Source organism: Marmota monax, unplaced genomic scaffold (genome assembly GCF_021218885.2).
Source record: "Marmota monax isolate L192 unplaced genomic scaffold, Marmota_monax_Labrador192_F-V1.1 WCK01_AAM20220418_F8-fsc00009, whole genome shotgun sequence".
NCBI lineage: Eukaryota > Metazoa > Chordata > Mammalia > Rodentia > Sciuridae > Marmota > Marmota monax.
In genome coordinates this window covers 20,980,156-20,999,891 of record NW_026694710.1, presented here as the reverse complement: position 1 = coordinate 20,999,891, position 19,736 = coordinate 20,980,156, and positions in this window count along the sequence as shown.

Genomic DNA, 19,736 nt, shown 5'->3' with positions numbered 1-19,736 from the left:
GTTATGCATGGGTATAGTATCCTTGGGGAAAAAAGGATATTATCACTCACATGTATTAATACACATTAATGATATATCCTTAATATACAACAAATGTAATGTACTATTTCATATATTACAATGTGCATTTACCCAACAAAGGAATTATATGTTTTTGTTGGTCATTTTAATTTGCTATTGATTTTATATACTCATTGATTTAACAAAATGATTATTGATACAGGCCCTAAGCTCAAAATCACCATGGGTTTATCCTTAATTATTATAGAAACTGAAGAAGCAATAGAATCCAGTTGAAATCTTCCTACAAATTTTCAAAGATCAAAGTAGAAGCAGTAGGGAAATAAGAGTAACGACTAACCCTGTTCCTTTTCTTCTTTATCCATTTTAATTGTGAGTTCTCTGTTCTAACTGCAGTGTTCTTTGGTGGCAGCCGCTAATCCTTTGATAGTTCCTGATACCTCTCCTTGACTCACCAGTATGAGAATTTCATTCTCAGCTCTTCTCACAGAAGCATGTGGATGCTATTCTCCCATCTGTTTTTACTCTTCCCTTTGGCTGTTATCAAATAAATTTGTTTTCCTTTGTAGCTGAATTGCTTTTTATTTCTGGAGATAAAAGTACCTTGGTGTCTCAAAGCTATCTATCTATCTGTCTATCTATCTATCATCTTCTTATCTATCTTGCTATCTTTATTATTGAAGTTCTTAAATTTTATCAGGGTATTGTCTAGGTAAGTATCTGTTTGATCGACCTCCTGTTTCATTTTGAAAATTCAAGTCTTTCTCCTGCTCAAGTGCATTTCTCACATTCTTTATGTGGTAATACCATATTTGCCATATATTTATTTGATGCTATGTATTCTCTCTTTCTTTCTTTCTTTTTCTTTCTTTCTTTCACCATGGCTTTTGCCACATAAAGATCCTGGCATGCCCTTGTGGTGTTGTTGAATTGTCTGTAGCTCTTCTATTTTGCTAAGTCACTGATATGCTTGATTCCTCTCTCTGACAATTGGACTCCCTCCCTTGGAGGTGTAGTTTTTCCTTGGGGACTTACTACAGTTTGTTTACAATCCTAAGCAGCAGCCACATAAGGTAAACATTCCCCATCCCATGGCTGTAATGGGTAATTACAAGAAGGCAGCAGGTTTCCCAAGAGGACCCAAACAGCCACCCACCTGCTCCCTTGATCTCCATCTCCTCCAACCTCAGGACAGAAGGCATAACTGCCCACCTGGTGCACTTCTTCACATCATGGTAAGAGAAAGACAAGGTATGCTACTGTGGAAGCACGTGTTTATTTCTCTTTTCAGTAACATTCCTTGGATTTCCATGGTCCCTGTTTGTCCTAGGATTTTCAGCATTCAAGTTCTTGCTATACGATTTTCCACGGAACCTCAAGCTTTAATTCACAAATGTTGAAAACACTTCTATAGCTCTTTCCACCACGTGCAAAGCAAACCAAAGAATTTAACCATTTTCAATTGTCCCTGAACTCCAGCAGCCACTGGGCTCAGAACAAACGTATGGATCAATTTGAATTCAGAGATGAAAAAAAAAAAAAAAAACATGCAGTTCATCATCTTCCAAGAGTCTTCCAAAAGAATGTTTTATAAAGAAAATAATGCCAAAAATAAATTATGTTTTCATCAGTCATTCTTCCTCACATCAACCCAGAGCCAAGAAGACTCCCACTCAGTATAAATCCTACAAAGGAAGAAACTGATTTATTGGGTTTGCTGCCATCCCCATGTCCACTAGCTGTCTGTATATGATTTGATTGCAAAACTCTCCTTCTAGATCCTTCTAGTTTAAAAAAAAATGGAATCCCTTTTTTAAAATTTTTGTTATTTTACTTTTATTTTTAGCTGACACATAGGACTATACTTTTATGAAGAATAAAGCCATAATTTGATAAATGTATAAAATGTGTAATGATCAAATAAGGGTAGTTAGCATGTCTGTCTCCTCATCCATTTGTCATTTACTTGCATTTCAAAACTTGAAACTTCATAGTCTTCAAAAACTATACAAGAGATTGTAGCAACCATCGCCATCTATTTCCACCAATCATTGTTGCAATAATCTCCATCTATTTCTTTCCTACACCCATCTATTCACCTCAATGCCAACTATTTTACCAGTACTGGTGGCCTAAGAGGCTGCCATAAGCACAGGATCAAATCCATAAGGTCACCAGTAGGCTCTGTCTTCAAAAGATATGCCACTGTGACCACCTCCTCGGACACTGACGATCCTCTCAACTTATTGAAACACTCTTCTTAGTGCCCCTCTTGCTTCAGCTCTTGCCCCTATGAACTCTGCATTCAGCACAAAAGCTAAAGCAGTTCTTTCACGATGCTGTCTTCTTTAGGATGGCTCTCCATTCTTTCAGAATGAGAGAAATGTCCTTATTACAACCACCAAGCTCCTCAGACCTGAGCTCCATGGCCTGTCTGCTTCCCCTTCCCGTCTTCTTTCCATGCTCACTCTGCTCAGCCATACTGGCACTTTTCTATTTCAAGCTTGATTGACACATGCCTCACTTAGCATTGTACTTAGTGTTTTTTTTTTTGTTGTTGTTGTTGTTTGTTTTTTTGTTGTTGTTGTTGTTTTTGTATCTCTTACCTCTCAATTACCTACATAACCAATGTCCTCAGTCCAAGACTGCTCACATGTCACCTTCTCAGTGGAATCTAGCCTTTCCAATCTTTAATTCATAACCTTACTGAGATGTAACTGACATACAATAAACCATTCCTAGATGATATTTACAATTTCACAAGTTTCATACATGAATAGACTTGGAAAATCAACACCACAAAGAAGATGGGGCACATACTCACTTCCTCCAAAATTTCCTTGTGGACTTTTCCAATCTCTCTTTTCCACTTTTCCCCCCTGACAAGCACTACTATGTTTCCTTAATAAAAAATTAGTTCACATTTTCTGGAAGTATACATAAATAAAATCATACAGTATATGCTCTCTTTTTTCCTAACTTATTTTGACTCTGTGCATGTTTTTTGTATGTCTGTGTTGTGTAGCATTTCATTGTACGGAAATACCACAGCTTTCTTATCCATTTTCCTGTTGATGGACACTTAAGTTCATTCCTGGTTTTTAGCTGTTGAAAAAAAATTCCTATGGCATTGTTTTGGGGGACAAATTCCAAGGAGTAGAATGGACAAATCATATGGTATATGAAGGTTTAACTTTTTAAGAAACTGCCAATAATTGTTTCCCCAGTGGCTACACCATTTTATACTCCAGCATGACCAGCAATATATAAGAGTTACATATCCTCTGTATCCTTGACAGCGTCATGTATGAGTAGTCAATGTTTTTAACTTAGATGTTCTAATAGGTGTGTACTATGACCTCAATATGGTTTTAATTTACATTTTTCTCATGACTCATAAGGTTTAATATTTTTTCGTATGCTTATTTGCCATCACATATCTTTATGATAAACCTTTTTAAGGTGATTTTAAAAATCAGATTATGTTGTTTCCTTGAGGTTTGATAGCTCTCTATCTTGGCTACAAGATTTTTATCAGATAAATGATTTGTAGTTCCCTTTCAGCTTGTTGCTTACCATTTCACATTTTTATATATGTTTTGAAACCTATGGGTTTTTAATTTGTTTGAATAAAATACAATTTATCAATCGTCTTATTGATTTTACTTTTGGTATAGCTAAGAAATTTTATCTAATTTCAAAGTCACAATACTCTTCTCCTGTTCTGTTTTAGTCAATTTATAGTTTTGGTCTTAGGTTTGAGTTTTCTTTTCTTTATTTATTTATTGCTCAGAGACAACTAATTGGCCCAGCATCTAATGAACAAAAGGTTGTCTTTTATCCATAAAGTTGCCTTTGAGTCTATCAAGAAACAATTGTCTTTTATGTATGTCTGTTTTCATTTTGCACTCCATACCGTTATTTATTTTCTGTCTTCATTTGATACCTTGCTCACCTGATTGCCATAGCTTATATGTCCTGAAATAATGTTGTGTTTATTGTTCGATTTGTTCTTCCCAAAATTAAAATTTGCTTCACCATTCTTTCTGCTCTAATTTTTAAAAAATTGTATAATTGCACCTGTTTTCTTTTCATAGGTTAATATTTGAGTATCCCTTACCTGAAATACTCAGAAACAGAAGCATCTCAGATTAGGGCTTTTTAAAAAAAATTTAGAATATTTACATATGCATAATGAGATGTCTTGGGGCCCAACTTGTATGCTTCATATACAACTCATGCACATCAACAGAAGGTAATTTTATACAATATTTTTAATGATTTTGTGCATGAAACATAGTTTGTATATTGCAGCTGAAGGGGGTGATAGGGTCTTTTTCTTTTGGGGACACTAAATAAACTGCATGTTGTGCACCTGCATTTCTTTTACTGAGACCTGTCACATGAGGTTGTGTATGGAATTTTCCAGTGTGTCATTATGTGAGAACTTAAAAGTTTTTATAGTTTGGGCTTTTAGATAAGAGATGCTCAACTTGTATTTGATTTCTGCACTGTAAATAATTCCCCATTACCAGAATGTTAACTCATTGAGGGAAGGTAGTATTAATTTTATTTTAATCACTGATGCATTCCCAAATGCATACAACAGTGCTTAGTACATGTTCTTAGCATATCTTTGCTAAATGGGAGGATGTGAAATAAGACCACTTAAGAGCTAAAAAAGAGCTTAGAAATCATTACTTGTATATTATAACAATTATGTAGAAAGAGAACCAGAGGCATGAGATTGTTGTTTCCCCAGCTGTGTGTCCAGGGAGCACCAATCTGATCCCTGGGCCTCACTTTTCAGCTCTTTCTGACAGGTCATCCAAGCATGACAGGTCATCATGCTTTAGCCACTGGGTTCTCCACCCCATTGTAGTTTATCACAGCCTGATACTATCATCTGTACTGCCCTTCCTCTCCACAAACCCACTTTTTTTTAAACAAAAGCATCACTTTTACTGGGAAGACTTCCCATACTCTCAAAGCCTGATTCAGATTTTCCTTCTCTCAGCCTGTGTTTGCAAAACACACAGTGTGACCTTCAGATTTGCTATGCTGACCATGTTTTCAGTGATGGTGGAATAGTGCAATTTCCTTATTGACAACAACTGACAAAATTCTAAGCGTGTAGTGACTCAGTGGGATGCATAGATTTTTGCAAATCCATCTTCCAACTTCAGACAATAATTGAAATTCTTCCCATCCTCTGACCTATACATGCAAGTCTGTTTTGAGTTTCTCTTCATGCATATACATGTATTTGTAATTGCTGCAGTATTAGCTCATGTTATGTCCTGGCTTTTAGAAAGGAATAATAAATGTAACACTGAAACATTATTGGCAGTTTCTTAAAAAGTTAAAACTTCATATACCTTATGATTTGTCCATTCTACTCTCAATGTTTTTAGTGTCATTTATTTAAATAACAGATAACCAAGAGAACTAAACAATGTCAAGCATGCTCAGAAAATTAGAACAGCTACTTACAAAGATGATAAAGTTAACCTTACACACACATACACACACGCACACACACACACACATTAAAATACAAAATGGGCAAATTAAACTTATAATTTCCCAGGATGATATTGAACAGGGTAGCATGTAATCCTTAAAAACATGTTACATTTTTTGCATTGAAAATAAATAAAATCAAAGTGCTTCTGAGCCAACTGGTGTACAGGCTTTTAGCAAAATCACCTAACAATTTGGATTGCCAGCCCCAGATTTGTAGGCAAAACAGAATATGGAAAGGACTTGATAAATTCATTAATAAAGAAAAAAAACCCGCCTGGCTAACCTATGTTTACATATCAGAATCCTTAGCAGACAAATAATTCATAATTGTTTTATCACTGAGGATCTTGTAAATTTTACTAGGGGTAGAAAGGAGAAGGATAAAGATTAAGGAGCAGGTATATCCCAGCCCACTATCTACTTGTGAAAACTGCTGCTTCCTGATTCACAAGACTGGGAGGAAATAACACATGACTTTGGAGGTAAGGTGTCTAACACAAATTCTGACTCTTATAAGACATTAACTAAGTGGATCAAGACAGTGGAGTAGAAGTCACCCATACATCCTAGACTCTCAGCAATTAGAAACCAAAACAATGAGAGCAGCCACTCAGCCAGGTGGGTGACAGAAGAAATGCAATGAGGCACAGCCTTAGACTGTCACAGTGTGAAAGCCAGACCCTCAAAAATTCAAGTTACTGGAACAGAAAGCAAGAAAGAAATCATTCGTCTTGAAATTCCACCTGCAGTTCAGGACAGGTCTGGGGTGAGGAGTGACAGATAGAGAGGCCAGACTGACATATTTATCTCAGAAACATCAGTAGAAGAGAAAATCAGAGGGAATTAATCTGGGGTAGGAGCTCTGAAGTGGGCAATGTGCAGGTAGTTATTTAATAAAGACCATACCTAAGCTTGCAGCTCTAGAAAGGATTAAATTCCTACAGCTTCATTGCACCTAGGGATAAGAGTGAAGAGTCTCATGGAAAAAAAAACTTTTAAACTAGGCCATCTGAGAGCTAGAAATCACTAAGTCTGAGGCACCAATAATGGAAATCAAGCAGGGAGGGCACCAGCATTCTCCAGGCACACAGAGCCATTATCTTGTGTCCAGAACTGAGCCAGCACACATACCTGCCACAGCCTCGCATGATTGAAACTGTCCAAGTAGGGAGACATCAAGAGCCAGGATTTGTTACTCACATTTCAGAGCTACTTCAACCACGTAGGAGAAGGGTGGGGTGAGGACTCTATTGGTCGCCCCACATACAGTGCCCACAGAACTGCCCTTGAGCCAGGGAGAGATCTGGCTGGGCCATCAAAATTCAGGACCATCCCTACAGTAATCAAGAGAGTTCCCAGGTGCCCAGAGACACCACAGAAATCCTGGAGCTACCCAGGTGGGCAGGACAAGGTCTAGGTAAAAAGGCAAAGAGCCTGCGCTCTGGGCAATTTTTGAAGCAGAATGTTAAGGAAGAGGCGGGAAACTAAATATACAGCTCCTAAGCCCAGCACAGCCTGCTGGTCTGGTCACCACCTCCATGCTCAGAGACTCGGGAGTCATAACAACAGGGCTCAGGCATCTACCACACCTCCCAATACCCAGAAAAATCCAACTTTGAAGGCCCCATGAGAAATCTCTCCACCTTAAATACCTCTGCAAGGAGTACTTTTAGACTCTAGTGTTTTTATTTCACTAATATTGTCTAATATTTCACTAATTTTATTCACTGATATTGTCATCTGTGCTGATCTGCTAGGTTTCCCCCCACTATTTGAAATTGAAGGCCTTAATCCAATTTTATGAATTTTTATGTTGTAATATGTTAATTTTACTTATTCTTTTTTTTCTTTCTCTTTTTTATTCTGCTTCATTTTTCTCCCTTAACTTTTTCTCCCTCTGTCTCTCTTCTTCCCTCTCCATATTTCTTTTCTTTTCTTTTTCTATTTTTTGCTTCTCTTTCTTACAATTTTTTTTCATGCTTATATGGCTTAATATTAATTTTTCTTCATCTAATAACTAAATTTTTAACCTATGCAAGAGCATTTTCCACTTTTTGACTAGTGTAGTTATAAAGAACATTTTCAATAAGATCTTTTGGCTTATTAGTGTATGGTTTTCTCTCAAGTGGTTGTGGTTATTGGTGATTATGACCCCCCCCCCAAAAGTGGTGGTAAGGATTGGTCATAGCTTTATCAACAGGCTGAGTCAGTGTTTTGGTGTAGGTATGTACCCCCGGTCTATGGCAAAGAGTAAAGAGAAAGAATATTACTAAAAACCCTCACCTGATAATGGAAGAGATCCATTCCAGCAAATGTTTCATAGAATGATCCATGCAAATCTCAATATAGAAAACACACAGGAAACATGCCAAGATGAGGAATAAGTTGCCTCCAGAAGTTTGCAACCCTCCAAGAACTGAACCTGTAGATACTAACGTGAAATTAAATTAAATTAAATTTAAATTAAATTTTGGAAAAAAAATTTAAAATTCCGATGGTTAAAGTGATTAGTGAATTAAAAGAAGACAAAAGGAATAAACTAAGGGAGACAATACAGGATGAGAAAAATCATTTCAATAAAGAGTCTCAAAAAAGAAGCAAACAGAAATTCCACAAATGAAAAACTCAATCAGATTTAAAAACTCAGTAGAGAGTCTCACCTATAGACTAAGTCAAGCAGAAGAAACATTGTGTAAAGACAACATAGAGATTTAGAGATTTCAAACAGTTATAAAGAAAAAGAAAAATAAAGCACCAAGAGAAGATGGTGGCTTGGAGGAAGGATGCACTTCCCAGCAGTTCCTTAGCACCAACCTAAAAAGCCAAGTGGGCAGCTAATAGAACTCACTGGAATTCAGTACCAGCCAGTAAAAGAAACCATACAGACACTGAAGTCAGAAAATTAGAGTATAATATAAGGTTAGAGACATATCAGCTTGGCTGCTGAAGGGCAGGGAGTGCAAGCGGAGAGGGAGAAAAGCATGGCAGAAAAAGAAACTTCAGCTTGGGGGAACCTGTGGAATAGAGAGGGAGGCTGACCTCCATGGAGCCACAGTGGGTGGGAAAATTTGTTGAGTGGAAAGCAACCAGAATCAATTGGCCCATGGGTGGATAGTTCTAGTGGAACTAGAGCCATCTGAGTGGGGACCATTTGTAAGCACTGTGCAGCTCAAGGTTGAGCCAGAAGATTGGGACCACATAAAGGTTGTTACCAGATGACTCAGCAGTGCCCTACTATGACTCTCAGAGTCACCTGGACCAGTGTGACTGAAATAGGCTCAAGGAGATTTGTGCCTAGGGCATTAGGCTCTGAATACCAAGGACAGAGAGATTCCAGTTAAGGCCTGAGGATAAGAACTATTGGGAAGATGGCAAGAAGAGCCATAAAGGAGTATCTGCAGTCAAGGTCTGATACTGGGTAATTCCCACCATAGTGGAAGTTTAGAGCCTACACCCTAAAAGTGTACTTTACAGGAGGCCCCTGAGACCCAGGCATCTAGCAGAGTCAGCATCTCTCCAGCAACTGGGAGCATAGATCAAAACTCATTTTTTTTTTTCCACTTTAGTATCTATAGGTTCAGTTCTTGGAGGATTACAAACTTCTACCAAGAGAATTACAAAGTGCAGCCAAGACTAAACCCTAACTAATGGAACTTCCAGTTTAGAACTCTGCACCACCACCACCACTATAACTTTAAACTTCATTTCATTGTATTTTATTATTTTTGGCTTTTTTCTATTCTTCAAGATTGTATGTGTGTATGTGTGTGTGTATGTATACACATACATATAATATATATAATTTATAATATATATATAATTATATAAAATGTGTATATAGTATATTATATAAGTATAAAGAATATGTGTGTGTTTGTGTATATATATACACTTTCTTTTACACCCATTTATTATTTAGCCTTGCTTTCACTTGGGGGGGGGCGGATAAAGTTATATGTTTTGATCTTATATTTGTTCATTTTTTCTTACTTGGTTTTTGTCCCTCTTATTTACTCTCTTACTCCAATAATAGCCACAATTTCCTGTTCCCTCTTTCTCTTTTTATTTTCTAACTACCAATAAGCCAAAAACATTTATGCCCCAAATGTCAGTGGATCTTAATGCATAAAAAATTACTTCTTGATATTAAATACCAGACAGACTCCATGACAATAATACTGGGTGACTTCAGCACACCCTTAACAATAATAGGCATGTCATCCAAATATAAATTTCTGACTTAAATATTATTATAAGCCAAATGAACCTAAGAGACATCTACAGTATATTTCACCCCAGAACAGTTTAGTTTACTTTCCTCTCAGCAGTTCATGGAATGTTTTCCAAATTAGACCATATTCTAGATCAAAATGTAAATCCTATTAAATACAAAATGCTATATACCCATATACCCTATTAGATCATAAAGGAATTAAACTAGAATTCCACAACAAGAAAAATAATATAAACCACATAAACACATGGAGATTCAAAATTACTCTTATAAGTGAAGAATGAGTCATAGGAAAAAAACAAGGGAGAAGAAATACTTAGAAAAAAGCAAGAACACTCTGATATGTAGATGCTAGCACATAATAATGGTTGGGGAGAGAAGACTGCAAGTTCATTGGATTGCACAAAGGGAAATGATGGGAAGAGAGGGAAGATGGAAATAGGAAAGATAAAAGAATGAATCAGACAAAACTGTCCTATATTCATATATAAATCCACAACCAGTGAAACTCCACGTCATGTACTACTGCAAGAATGGAATCCTAATTAGAATAAGATATACTTTATGAATGTATAGTGTGTCAAAATACACTCTACTATCATGTATATCTAAAAAGAGCAAATAAAAAGAATATAATGAAAACAAAAACAACAGCTGATATATCAAAATCTGGACTTTTCTTTATAGGAAGATTTTTAATTACCATTTCAATGTCATTACTTAATATTGGACTGTTTGAGATTTTTATACAAATAGGGGAACAAATAGGAAAAGAAGAAATCAAATTAACTGTTCACTGAGGACATGATCTTATATCTGGAAGACTCCAAAAAACTTCACTAGAAGATTTCTAGAGCAAAGTAGCCGGATGCAAGATCAACATTCATAAATCAATAGCTTTCCTATCCTCTAATAGTTATTCTGCTAAAGAAGAAATCTGGAAAACTACCCAACTCACAATAACCTCAAAAAGATGGAATACTTGGTAATTAATCTAACCATGGAGGTGACAAATCTCTACAGTGAAAATTATAGAACACTGAAGAAAAATTTGAAGAAGATCTTACAAAATGAAAAGACCTCCAATTTCTTGGAAAGGCAGTTTTTGTTACTAGAGCTCTGTAGTACAATTTGAAGTCAAGTATTATGATGCCTCCAGCATGTTTTTTTTGGTGTTTGTTCATTTGTTTGCTTACTTAAAATTACTTTGGTTATTCTGGGTCTTTTATTCTTCCAAATGAAATTTAAAATTGTTTTTCCAATTTCAGTGAACAATGTCCTTGGTATTTTGATGGGTATTCCATTGAATCCGTATATTGCTTTTGGTACTATGGACATTTTAACAATATTAATTCTGCCTATCCATGAACATAGGAGATCTTTCCATCTTCTGAGGCCTTCCTTATTTTTTTTCCTTCACTGTTCTATAGTTTTCATTGTAGAGGTCTTTAATATCTTGATTAGATTTATTCCTAGTTAATTATTTTATTTTTTGACGCTACTATGAATGGAATTCTGTGTAAGTCTTTACATTGATCTTTGGGCCCTGTAACTCTTAGGTCAAGGTTTGGGTGTTGTTAAGTTCCAAATTTCTGTATATCACAAAGTGGAGAGCCACTGTGGCCTGGAACTGAAGCTGGTTGCAGTAGCTTTCAGCTTCCTGACTTTCAGTACAGGATGGAATTACAGTAGTGATGACGCATGATGTACCTTGTAGGAGGTTTGATGTAGAGTTCTAAATTAGAAGATCCAGGTGTTGGATTTAGTGTTGGCTGACCTTTGGGACTCTGTGGATGTGTATTTAGATTTGGTCCATAATTCCAGTAACTAGGGAGATTCTGATCCTGTGCAAGTCTTGTAGGTCTCTGTGGCCTTTCAAATATTCCACTTTTAGGTGAGAGTCTAAACCTCCACAGGCTTCATATATTTCCCATGAAGCACTCTGTGGCAGCAGCCATGGTTCAAGTCAGCCCAGGTGCAGCTTCTGCTGGCAGCACCCTTCTTGGCCTCCATGCAGTGATGGTTCTGCAGGTGTGCAGAGTGCAAGAGTTCCAGGTTATGATGTCTTCCACTGACATTTTGAAGGACATCCTGAGAAGCCATGCAGCAATTTGTCAAAGGGCAGAATCCCTGGAGAGAGACCACGATGGGGCTATGACTACTTGGAACCTGGGAGTAGAGGCACAGTGGGGAGGGACCTCAGAAAGAGAGCAATCAGTAACATACAAAAGCCACCAGAGATGGCTGCAGGCAGCTTGCAAAGTCCCACAGAGTCAGGTTATTCTGCCAAGGGTCTTAGGGTCTCCATCTTCACTACAATCTACATGGATGTCAGACCTGATGCTTTAATATGTGATGCCTGCCTTGCTGGATGTCAGTCTTACTTTAAGCTAATTACTCTTTTGTGTTTGCCTATTTCTTTCTTTTTAAAATAGGAAGTGTCCCATTGTGGTATCTTTGAAATATGGCTTGTGTTTGTTTTTATTTATACAGAGGTTCATAGCTGACAATGTTGCCTTGAGTCTCAGGAGAGAGACTTTGGAACTTTTGAGATGGTGGAAGGAGTTAGACAACTTCAGGACTACTGGGGATGTAATGAGTGCATTTTACTTGTGAGACCAAAGTGAAACATGGAGACTAGGACAGAATGCCATGCTTTGGATGTAGTTTGTGCCCCGAGGGTCCATGGGTTAGAAACTTGGCCTTCAGGGTTGTGATGTGAGATGGTGAAATCTTTAAGAGATGAGACACAGAGGAAGGTCATTTCTGGACTGGTCTTGCACTCTGGCTTCATATCTTGCCATGTGATTTCTCCTTATTGTATAGGCTCCTGCCACTGGGATGTCATCTAACATGACCTCCTCACCAGAGCCAAGATGATACTGGCACTGTGACCTTGAACCTCCAGAACTGCAAACTAAATAAAACTCTTTTCTTTAAAAGGTGTCCAGCCTCAAGTATTTTGTTTCAGCAATGGAAGGCGGGCTTTGCGTATTGGACCTCACCTCCTTACCTAGCATCATCAAAAATCCCTACTATTGCACTCACCTTCAATCTTTTTTTTTTTAATGTCTCTACAGAGTCACATTCTCTCTTCACAGAAATGTATTCTGTGCTCATTGTATTTTTTGTGTTTTGTTTTGCCCTACCCTTCATGTTGATTTTGTCTCTAGTCTAAGGTCATGGAGTGAGTCCCCAGGAAGATAGATCCAAGTGTTCTCTCAGAGCAAAATGCTTTCCCCTTCTCTATTTATCTTCTGTTAGACTTTAAGCTTCACCCCAGAAGAGATCATGCAGGGTTATTGTCACCCCTGTAACCCCTGTTCCTATCACATCACCTAGCATCAGTAGATGCTCCAATCCTTCTTTGTTAACTGGACGAATGAGCACAGGACTGACTGAGTGAATGAATGCCTAGGGGCCTCATTTTAGGAGTCATGAACTGTGAAGCCAATAGGGCAAAAGCTTTTGCTGAAGGAATACTTAGAAGAATTAGAAACCTGAGCTGTAAGGAGAGAAGACTCAGACCTTCTCTTTCTGGAATTCCCTTCACTTTTCTTCCCTGGTGGTCCACTTGGACTGCAGACGTCAGAGTCCCTGGTGCCACTTTGTCTCACATTATGAACTGATGTGCCCCATAAACTGCCCATAATGTGCTGGAGCTTGGCTCCTGGGCTGCCACACTCACCATGAGAACCCCTGCCATGTCCACAGAGAGTCTTTACTATTTACTTGGAGTTAAGGAATCCCAGGTCAGGAAAAGTGAGAGACTGGCTCCTTAGAGACAGATAATTTGGCCCTATTGATGTTCAAATATGCCCTTTTTATTTGAGGTATCGGAGACTTTTGCCATACTCTTCTTTATCTGCAACCACTGGGACAGTGTTTCCATAAATCAATTCAGCAAATATTTATTGAGTGCCTCACATGCACTCAGACTTCAATGGGCCTATGGAGACTGTCTACTCAAAATTTATTTCACAGGAAAAATAACAGAACCCCGGTGTAAATTTAGGACTTCTCTCCAATATATTGAGTAATTATCTCTGTATGAAAAATATAAAAATGAGTTAGCTATTATGCTGTCCTCAGTGGGCTTACATCTCTAGGGAAGAGGGAAGATGAGATGAGCAAAAGTGAAGTGAAAATACATTTTCACCACCTAACAGTGTTTTGTGTGTAGAGAGCACACAATCACGCTCTTTTTTTTTTTTAATTTTTTATTGTTGGCTGTTCAAAACATTACATAGTTATTGATATATCATATTTCACAATTTGATTCAAGTGGGTTATGAGCTCCCATTTTTACCCCATATACAGATTGCAGAATCACATCAGTTACACATCCATTGATTTACATATTGCCATACTAGTGTCTGTTGTATTCTGCTGCCTTTCCTATCCTCTACTATCCCCCCTCCCCTCCCCTCCCCTCCCCTCCCCTCTTCTCTCTCTGCTCCCTCTACTGACATTCGTTTGTCCCCCTTATATTATTTTTCCCCTTCCCCTCACTTCCTCTTGTATGAAATTTTGTATAACTCTGAGGGTCTCCTTCCATTTCCATGCATTTTCCCTTCTCTCTCCCTTTCCCTCCCACCTCTCATCCCTGTTTAATGTTAATCTTCTTCTCATGCTCTTCGACCCTACTCTGTTCTTAGTTACTCTCCTTATATCAAAGAAGACATTTGGCATTTGTTTTTTAGGGATTGGCTAGCTTCACTTAGCATAATCTGCTCTAATGCCATCCATTTCCCTGTAAATTCTATGATTTTGTCATTTTTTAATGCAGAGTAATACTCCATTGTGTATAAATGCCACATTTTTTTTATCCATTCATCCATTGAAGGGCATCTAGGTTGGTTCCACAGTCTAGCTATTGTGAATTGTGCTGCTATGAACATCGATGTAGCAGTGTCCCTGTAGCATGCTCTTTTTAGGTCTTTAGGGAATAGACCGAGAAGGGGAATAGCTGGGTCAAATGGTGGCTCCATTCCCAGCTTTCCAAGAAATCTCCATACTGCTTTCCAAATTGGCTGCACCAATTTGCAGTCCCACCAGCAATGTACAAGTGTACCCTTTTCCCCACATCCTCGCCAGCACTTGTTGTCGTTTGACTTCATAATGGCTGCCAATCTAACTGGAGTGAGATGGTATCTTAGGGTGGTTTTGATTTGCATTTCTCTGACTGCTAGAGATGGTGAGCATTTTTTCATGTACTTGTTGATTGATTGTATGTCCTCCTCTGAGAAGTGTCTGTTCAGGTCCTTGGCCCATTTGTTGATTGGGTTGTTTGTTCTCTTATTGTCTAATTTTTTGAGTTCTTTGTGTACTCTGGATATTAGGGCTCTATCTGAAGTGTGAGGAGTAAAGATTTGTTCCCAGGATGTAGGCTCTCTATTTACCTCTCTTATTGTATCTTTTGCTGAGAAAAAACTTTTTAGTTTGAGTAAATCCCATTTGTTGATTCTAGTTATTAACTTTTGTGCTATGGGTGTCCTATTGAGGAATTTGGAGCCCGACCCCACAGTATGTAGATCGTAGCCAACTTTTTCTTCTATCAGACGGTGTGTCTCTGATTTGATATCAAGCTCCTTGATCCATTTTGAATTAACTTTTGTGCATGGCGAGAGAAAGGGATTCAGTTTCATTTTGTCGCATATGGACTTCCAGTTTTCCCAGCACCATTTGTTGAAGATGCTATCCTTCCTCCATTGCATGCTTTTAGCCCCTTTATCAAATATAAGGTAGTTGTAGTTTTGTGGATTGGTTTCTGTGTCCTCTATTCTGTACCATTGGTCCACCCGTCTGTTTTGGTACCAGTACCATGCTGTTTTTGTTACTATTGCTCTGTAGTATAGTTTGAAGTCTGGTATCGCTATACCGCCTGATTCACACTTCCTGCTTAGCATTGTTTTTGCTATTCTGGGTCTTTTGTTTTTCCATATGAATTTCATGATTGCTTTCTCTATTTCTACAAGAAATGCCATTGGGATTTTGATTGGCATTGCATTAAACCTATAGAGAACTTTTGGTAATATCGCCATTTTGATGATGTTAGTTCTGCCTATCCATGAACAGGGTATATTTTTCCATCTTCTAAGATCTTCTTCTATTTCTCTCTTTAGGGTTCTGTAGTTTTCATTGTATAAGTCTTTCACCTCTTTTGTTAGGTTGATTCCCAAGTATTTTATTTTTTTTGAAGATATTGTGAATGGAGTGGTTGTCCTCATTTCCATTTCAGAGGATTTGTCACTGATATACAGGAATGCCTTTGATTTATGCGTGTTGATTTTATATCCTGCCACTTTGCTGAATTCATTTATTAGCTCTAATAGTTTCTTTGTAGACCCTTTTGGGTCTGCTAGGTATAGAATCATGTCATCTGCAAATAGTGATAATTTAAGTTCTTCTTTTCCTATTTTTATGCCTTTAATTTCTTTCGTCTGTCTAATTGCTCTGGCCAGTGTTTCGAGAACTATGTTGAACAGAAGTGGTGAGAGAGGGCATCCCTGTCTTGTTCCAGATTTTAGAGGGAATGCCTTCAATTTTTCTCCATTCAGAATGATGCTAGCCTGAGGCTTAGCATAGATTGTTTTACAATATTGAGGTATGTTGCTGTTATCCCTAGTTTTTCTAGAGTTTTGAACATAAAGGGATGCTGTACTTTGTCGAATGCTTTTTCCGCATCTATCAAGATGATCATATGATTCTTATTTTTAAGTCTATTGATGTGGTGAATAACATTTATTGATTTCCGTATATTGAACCAGCCTTGCATCCCAGGGATGAATCCTACTTGATCATGGTGCACAATTTTTTTGATAAATTTTTGTATCCGAGTGGCCAGAATTTTATTGAGGATTTTTGCATCTAGGTTCATTAGAGATATTGGTCTGTAGTTTTCTTTCTTTGAAGTGTCTTTGTCTGGTTTAGGTATCAGGGTGATGTTGGCCTCGTAGAATGAATTTGGGAGTTCTCCCTCTTTTTCTATTTCCCGAAGTAGCTTGAAAAGTATTGGTATTAGTTCCTCTTTAAAGGTTTTGTAAAACTCTGCTGTATACCCATCCGGTCCTGGGCTTTTCTTAGTTGGTAGTCTTTTGATGGTTTCTTCTATTTCCTCAATTGATATTGGTCTGCTTAGGTTGTCTATATCCTCCTGACTCAATCTGGGCACATCATATGACTTAAGAAATTTATCTATGCCTTCACTATCTTCTAATTTATTGGAGTATAAGGATTCAAAATAATTTTTGATTATCTTCTGTATTTCTGAAGTGTCTGTTGTGATATTGCCTCTTTCATCCCGTATGTTAGTAATTTGAGTTCTCTCTCTTCTTCTCTTCGCTAGCATGGCTAAGGGTCTGTCGATTTTGTTTATTTTTTCAAAGAACCAACTTTTAGTTTTGTCAATTTTTTCAATTGTTTCTTTTGTTTCGATTTCATTAATTTCAGCTCTGATTTTAATTATTTCTTGCCTTCTACTTCTTTTCCTGTTGTTTTGCTCTTCTTTTTCAAGGATTTTGAGATGAAGTATGAGATCATTTATTTGTTGGTTTTTTCTTTTTTTAAGGAATGAACTCCAAGCAATGAATTTTCCTCTTAGAACTGCTTTCAATGTGTCCCATAGATTCCGATATGTTGTGTCTGTGTTTTCATTAATCTCTAAGAATTTTTTAATTTCTTCCTTGATGTCTTCTATAACCCACTGATCGTTCAGTAACCTATTGTTCATTCTCCAAGTGATGTATTCTTTTCCCTTCCTTCTTTTATCGTTGATTTTCAGTTCCATTCCATTATGATCAGATAGGATGCATGGTATTATCTCTACTCCTTTATATTGTCTAAGAGTTTCCCTGTGACATAATATATGATCTATTTTTGAGAAGGATCCATGTGCTGCTGAGAAAAAAGTGTAACTGCTTGATGTTGGGTGGTATATTCTATATATGTCCATTAAGTCTAGGTTATTAATTGTGTTATTGAGTTCTATAGTTTCCTTATTCAACTTTTGTTTGGAAGATCTGTCCAGTGGTGATAGAGGTGTGTTGAAGTCTCCCATGATTATTGTATGGTGGTCTATTAGACTCTTGAACTTGAGAAGAGTTTGTTTGATGAACATAGCTGCACCATTGTTTGGGGCATATATATTTATGATTGTTATGTCTTGTTGGTGTATGGTTCCCTTGAGCAGTATGTAGTGTCCCTCTTTATCCCTTTTGATTAACTTTGGCTTGAAATCTATTTTATTTGATATGAGTATGGATACTCCTGCTTGTTTCTGAAGTCCATATGAGTGATATGATTTTTCCCAACCTTTCACCTTCAGCCTATGTATGTCTTTTCCTATCAAATGCGTCTCCGGTAGGCAGCATATTGTTGGGTCTTGTTTTGTGATCCATTCTACTAGCCTGTGTCTCTTGATTGGTGAGTTTAAGCCATTAACATTTAGGGTTATTATTGAGATATGGGTTGTTCTTCCAGCCATATTTGTTTATTTATGTTACTAAACATGGTTTGTTTTCCTCTTTGATTATTTTCCCCCCTTTAGTGTCCTACCTCCCACTGTTGGTTTTCATTGTTATTTTCCATTTCCTCTTCCTGTAATGTTTTGCCAAGGATGTTTTGAAGAGATGGTTTTCTAGCTGCAAATTCTTTTAACTTTTGTTTATCGTGGAAGGTTTTAATTTCATCTTCCATCCTGAAGCTTAATTTCGCTGGAAACACAATTCTTGGTTGGAACCCATTTTCTTTCAGTGTTTGAAATATGTTATTCCAGGATCTTCTAGCTTTCAGAGTCTGTGTTGAAAGATCAGCTGTTATCCTGATTGGCTTACCCCTAAATGTGATCTGCTTCCTTTCTCTTGTAGCTTTTAAAATTCTCTCCTTATTCTGTATGTTGGGAATCTTCATTATAATGTGTCTAGGTGTGGGTCTCTTATGATTTTGCACATTCGGCATCCTGTAGGCTTCTAGGATTTGGGGTTCTGTCTCATTCTTCAAGTCTGGGAAGTTTTCTCATATTATTTCATTGAATAGATTGCTCATTCCTTTGGTTTGAAACTCTGTCCCTTCCTGTATCCCAATGACTCTTAAATTTGGTCTCTTGATGTTATCCCATATTTCTTGGATGTTCTGCTCATGGTTTCTTAACAGTCTTGCCGAGCTGTCTATGTTCTTTTCAAGTTGAAATACTTTATCTTCATTGTCTGATGTTCTGTCTTCTAAGTGTTCTACTCTGCTGGTAGTATTCTCAATTGAGTTTTTAAGTTGGCTTATTGCTTCCTGCATTTCTAGGATTTCTGTTTGTTTGTTTTTTATAACCTCTATTTCCCTGTATAGTTGATCTTTTGCTTCTTGGATTTGTTTATGTAATTCATTGTTGAAGTGATCTTTCATTGTCTGATTTTGCTGTCTGATGTCTTCCTTGAGACTCCAGATCATCTGAAGCATGTATATCCTGAATTCTTTATCTGACATTCCATCTGCTGCAGCTATTACCTCTTCTAACATTGAGTTGACCTGCAATGCTTGTGGTGCTTTCTTTCCTTGTCTCTTCATACTGTTCGCGTTCCTTTCTACTTGGTGAAACTGTTGTGCTATTGAATTTTCCCCCTATATATTTATATTGGTCTTGTATAGTTGCAAAGTCTCCCTCGCAGGCGCGGGCGGTGGCTCTGTCCCTCTGCGGGTCGCTAGGCTTGTTCTGTCGGTGGTCACAGTTTTGTCTACTTTGCAGGCGCAGGCAGCGGCACTGCCCCTCTGCAGGCCTCTGGGGCTGTACTGCCAGTGGGTCGCAGGTCCGCCTACCTTGCAGGCGCGGGGGGGGGCGGCTCTACCCTTCCTCAGGCCACTGGGCCTGTTCTGTCTCTCGGTTGCAGGTCTGGCCTGTTCTGATGGTGGTCACAGTTCCGTCTACCTTGCAGGCGCGGCGGGGAGGGGGCGGCTCTGCCTCTCA